We start from the raw sequence: 5925 nt of genomic DNA, 5'->3' as shown, positions 1-5925 counted from the left end.
AGGGGAAAGGCCCGTGCTTCCTCACAGAGGGAGGAGCCCACGTGGGCCCCACCCCTCCCTCACAGGGTCTGACCTTTCACTCCTGCACACCCCATTCCACATGCCACCCTAAGGGGGCAACGGGGCCCAGAGGTAGTTTCTGGAGCCAGCCCATGGCCGATCTTGGCCAGCCACACTTTCTCATAAGACCTGGTGGATTTTACTTAAGGCTTTCTCAGCAACTTCTTTTCTGCATCTGACCAGCTGCTCACTGCTGTGAGGAAACCACTTTTTTTAAAATTAAAAATAGAACACAAACCTGTTAAGGGCTAGCAGGGAGGAGAACAGAGCTGTTCTCACCTCCCCACCCGGCGGGCGCTCATTTTAATGGCTGCTGTCTCCACCTCCTTGCCCCAGGGGAGAGCAGCTTCCTCCCTGAAACTCTGCTAATAACAGCTAACGCATGCTCTCTTTAGTGCTTTACAAGCATTTTCTCATTTAATCCCACAACAGCCCTATGAGGCCGGCCCTATGACTACCCCCCTTTTACAGAAGAAAAAACTGAGGATCAGACAGATTAAGTAACTTGACCAAAGTCACCCAGTGAGGACACAAGAGATGTCAGATTTCCAAAGCAAAGGTGAGCGACCTACAATTCCAGCAGAGATTTGGTTGAGAACCTGGATGACCAACCACATTCTTGCTGCATCATCCTCAGACTTCCTGGCTCTCAGCATGCTGGCTTGTTTCTGCTGGAAGCTTCCTCTAATCACCCTCTACCACCGGGTCCCCCAGCCCTTCCACCACAAACGTCCATCCGTTGTATTCCCCTTATTCCAGCCTTGCTGGCCCTTCAGGGCTCTCCCACTGGGTTCTAGTCTCACTGGTCCTGAAGCAGGGCCCTCCATTGAGATTTGTCTTTGTCCTGGAGCATAGGGACTTGATTGCTGAAGTGCCTGGCACCGCTTCACGCTCCAGCACCTGCAAACCCCTGGGGCCTTACACACCCACCTGCCTCACCAGCTCGAGCTTTGAGCTTCGCTTGAGCAATTTCTTCTAGAAAATGCCTGGCTCCTCCCCGCAACCCTAAACTTCAAAACCCTCTTCACTTTTTTTTTTTTAAGATTTTATTTATTTATTCATTTTTTTAAAAGATTTATTTATTTGAGAGAAAGAAAGGGAGAGAGAGCGTGTGGGCGGAGGGAAGAGGGAGAGAATCTTCAAGCAGACTCCCCACTGAGCACAGAGCCCCAAGCGGGGGCTGGGGGGGCGGTTTGCGGGGAGAGGCTCTATTCCACCACCCATGAGATCATGACCTGGTCAACCAACGGAGCCACCCAGGTGCCCCAATCCTCTTCACTTTTTGTTTTCACTTTTTATTATGGAGAATTTAGAACACATGCAAAAGTAGACAGAATAAAATAATGCACTCCCATGAACCCATAACCCAGACCCAACAACCATCAACTTGCGGCCAGCCCTGCCTCACCTGCAGCCACATTCACTCCTCCTATCATCTTGCAGCAAATCCTAGATGTCAGACGATTGCACCCATGAATATTTTGGTGTATATCTAAAAGATAAGGACACATACATACGCTCACACGCACACATCCGTATATGGTAACATTATTCTATATGTGCATACGTAAAACATGTTATATACATGTATACACATAAAACGATATTACCACTACCATATCCCAAGAGCTGTTTACCAATAATTCCTCAATATAATCGAATACTGAGTCAGCACTTAAAGTGCCAGTTTCCTCATAAATGTTGTCTGCTATGGACTGAGTCCTCCCCTAAAATTCATCTACTAAGCCTTAGCCCTCAATGTGTCTGTATTGGGAAATAGGGCTTTTAGGAAGTAATTTAAGCTTACATGAGGTCATAAGAGTAAGGTCCTTTTAAGGACTGGTGGCCTTCTAAGAAGAAGAGCAATCTCCTCACACCCACCTCTTCCCACAGACTGCACACTCTCTGAGGAAAGGCCCTGTGAGGCTAACCAGGAAGAGACCTCACCGGAAACAGAACCCCGCCAGGGCCTTGATCTGGAACTTCAAGCCTCCAGATTGTGAGAAATAAACAGCAGCCTGTTATAAATAAAAAGGCAGCCTGAACAGACTCATCCATCATCATTTTTTTTTTTTTAATTAGGAGTTAGGGGCTCCTGGCTGACTCAGTCGGTAGAACGTGTGAGCCTTGATCTCGGGGGTCGTGAGTTCGAGACCCACGTTGGGGGTAGAGATAACTTAGAAAAGTAAAAATAAAAATCAGGACCTAAATAAAGTCCGTATGTTACAATGTCCCACCTATGAACTCTCTTTCCATTCACAGGTTTACTTCATTCTTTTTGTTTTCCCACACAATACAGCTAAGAGAACACCGGGTTGCTGGCCTTACAGGACCCATGGTCAGGACTTCGCCGACTGCAGGCCTGACCTCTGGATTTCTTGTCCCTGGTGGTTCGGTCTAGAGACTTGCTCAGGTCCATCTTGAAGTTCCGCATTTCCTGGACGTTCTTCCCAGTCTGGGGAGGCCTCGCTCCTTGGTGCTCCTCTTCCCTTGACTGCAGGACCCAGTAGCCTCCTGTGCCTCCCACCAGACTGTATACTGGCTCCCTGTGGGCAGGGCGTGTCCCCAGGCCCTGATCCCCAGCCCAGCCCAGTGTCCAAAACATAGTGGGACCTCAGGAGGCACATGTAATGGACAAAGGTTACACCCAGAGCCCAGAGGCTCAGACCTCGGCTGCCAGTGTCTTGGGCTTCTAGAGCAGAATGGAGGCCCAAACGGCAGGACCTGCCTCTCACGTGGGGCCGGGAGAGGGCACAGGGACACTGGCAGGAGGCCACCTAATAGCCCAACTCTGAACATGGCACAGGAGCCATTAGAGCTGCCTCGGCCCAGGAGGGAGACCCATGATACCCGCACCCAGAGCAATCTTCCAGGGCTTTGTCCCCCTGGTCCCCCACTTCCCTGACCTCAGCCCCTCACTGTTCTGCCGGCCTTCCTCCCTGACTTGCGTCTCACCTGCCGGCACCACCCAGGCTCTGTGCCAGCCCCGTGGCCTCGCTGACATGCGGCCTGCACCACCAATTTAGAACCCACCCCCGGGCTCCACGGGTACCTCTTCCTGCCTTCCCCCTCAGCCTGAGTAGGCCCAGCCCCTTCAGGACATCACCAGGCTCATGTCCCACCTTCCCTTCCAACTGAAAGCCAGAACAAATCCCAGATTCTTTGGTATGCCCTCCGGACTCTCGCGGTCTGGCTCTGATGAACCTTCCCAGCCACGTCTTCCAGGTCTGGATTGCGACCTTGAGGGTGGCTCCGTGCTGTGTCACCTGAACTGAGTGGAACCGCAGTTCCAGAATGCTCTCCCCCGCAAGCTGACCGTGGATTCAGCATGGGCCGCAGCCGCCGCGCTTGCTCCCGAGGCCATGCCAGTGTAGCTCACACTCGTTGAAGGGAGTCTGTGGGTTCTGCACCCAGCCCCTCAGCCTGTCTAGCTCCCAGCTCTGCTGGGTGTTTAGCTCCGGGACAAACGGTGTCGGCTGCTTTTGCAGTCACCTGGGTCATTGAGGCTGGTGGCTTGGAGGTGGCGGCCCGTCCATCCTGCAGAACCCCGGCTCTTCTTCACTGGTTCGGTTCATTCTCCCCCCCCCCTACCCCCGGTTTCACACCCATCTTCCCTTCCTCACCGCCTGTGTGAGGCGCTCAGACTGAGAGGCATCAATTCTTTTTTTTTTTTTTTAAAATTTTGTTTATTTATTCGACAGAGATAGAGACAGACAGTGAGAGAGGGAACACAAGCAGGGGGAGTGGGAGAGGAAGAAGCAGGCCCATAGCGGAGGAGCCTGACGTGGGGCTCGATCCCATAACGCCGGGATCACGCCCTGAGCCGAAGACAAGACGCTCAGACGCTCAACCGCTGTGCCACCCAGGCAGAGAGGCATCAATTCTTTAAGTAACTTGCCTGGGGCACCCCAGTGGCTCAGTTGGTTAAGCATCTAACTCTTTGACTTTGGCTCAGGTCATGATCTCAGGGTCATGGAATCGAGCTCCAGGTCGGGCTCCGCGCTGGGCGTGGAGCCTGCCTAAGATTCTCTCTTTCCCTCTGCCCCTCCCCACCCTGCTCTTTTATGTCAGAAAATAAAAATAGAAGATTCTCTTTGGGGGCGCCTGGGTGGCACAGCGGTTAAGCATCTGCCTTCGGCTCAGGGCGTGATCCCGGCGTTATGGGATCGAGCCCCACATCAGGCTCCTCTGCTATGAGCCTGCTTCTTCCTCTCCCACTCCCCCTGCTTGTGTTCCCTCTCTCGCTGGCTGTCTCTATCTCTGTCCAATAAATAAATAAAATCTTTAAAAAAAAAAAAAAGAAGATTCTCTTTAGGGTGGGGGGATGGGCTAGCCCAGGGATGGGTAGTAAGGAGGGCACATTTTGCATGGAGCACTGGGTGTGATACGCAAACAATGAATCGTGGAACATTACATCAACAACGAATGATGTACTGTATGGTCACTAACATATCATAATAAAAGAAGAAGAAGGAGAAGAAGAAGATTCTCTTTAAGTAGCTTCCCTGTCGTAGAAGGTCAAGTCCCAAAGTCTCTATCACTCCTGGTTGCTCTGTTTCTTTCGTCAAATCTGACCTGTTTGCTTTGGGCCCATAACTGAGCTTCACTGCTCCTCACGTGTGGGATGGGGATGGTTACAGCGCCAGGCTCCCATGGTGGTTGTGCAGACTCCGTGGGACAGTAAAGTGTAAGGGCTCAGAGTAAGGCCTGGTACGGAGTAGACACGCGGGGAAGGGTGCCTCCAAACACTCTTGCTCCTGACCGAAGACTTTTGCTACGGTTACCCATCAGTTCCTCTTCCCTGGAATGTCTCCACCCTGTCAACAGCCTGTTCACTGCCTCCAGGAAGCCTTCCTTGCTAACTACCACCGTCATTCCTTTCCCTCCTGAGACACTCCGCGTTCCTCTCTATTTACTTTGATCTCTTTCGCCCCGTTATTAAGTCTTGCATGCAGTTACCAAGCATTTCTTGAGCACTTACTATGTGTCAGCATTAAGATAGAAGTTATAGATGAAACACAGTCCCTTGCCCCTTAGCTCATAGTTTAATGAGGAAGATGGGCCTGTTAACCACTGAAATATGATGTGGAAATGCTTTGAACAAGGGACGGGAGAAAGGGCATCAAAGTGCAGAGAACAGTGGGTGCTATTAAGGAAGTCTTCCTGGCAGAGGCAACCTGAATGGTGAAGGATGAACTAACTCTCCAGGGGGACAAGGTAGGAAAAGGCATTCAAAACAAGGAATAGAGGGGCGCCTGGGTGTCGCAGTCGTTAAGCGTCTGCCTTCGGCTCAGGGTGTGATCCCGGCGTTGTGGGATCGAGCCCCACATCAGGCTCCTCTGCTGGGAGCCTGCTTCTTCCTCTCCCACTCCCCCTGCTTGTGTTCCCTCTCTCGCTGGCTGTCTCTATCTCTGTCAAATAAATAAATAAAATCTTAAAAAAAAACAACAACAAGGAATAGAGCACCCGGGGGGTTCCGTCGGTGAAGCATCTGCCTTTGGCTTAGGTCACGATCTCTGGGTCCTGGGATGGAGATCCTGTCAGGCTCCCGTTCAGTGGGGAGTCTGCTTGTCCCTCTCTCTCTTCCCCTCTCCCCTGTTCCTGCTCTTTCTCTCTCTCTCTCCAACAAATAAATAAAATCGTAAAAACAAACAGAGAGAAGGAACAGCACATACAAAGGTTGTGGACTTGAGAGACCAAGGCTAGATGGGGAAGAAGGGCAGACAGTCTAGCACATCTCTGTGTCCAGGGGCTGGGGAGTGGAGGGACACAGGCTGAGGGGAGGCCGGGGGTCTGGCCCTGGCAGGCTCTGTCTGCTGAGCTGAGGCGCTTGCGAGCCCAGAGAAGTAGGTACAGAGTTTTAAG

Source organism: Ailuropoda melanoleuca, chromosome 5 (assembly GCF_002007445.2).
Source record: "Ailuropoda melanoleuca isolate Jingjing chromosome 5, ASM200744v2, whole genome shotgun sequence".
Taxonomy (NCBI): Eukaryota; Metazoa; Chordata; class Mammalia; order Carnivora; family Ursidae; genus Ailuropoda; species Ailuropoda melanoleuca.
The sequence above is the reverse complement of the archived record's forward strand: the minus strand, read 5'-3'. Positions refer to the sequence as shown.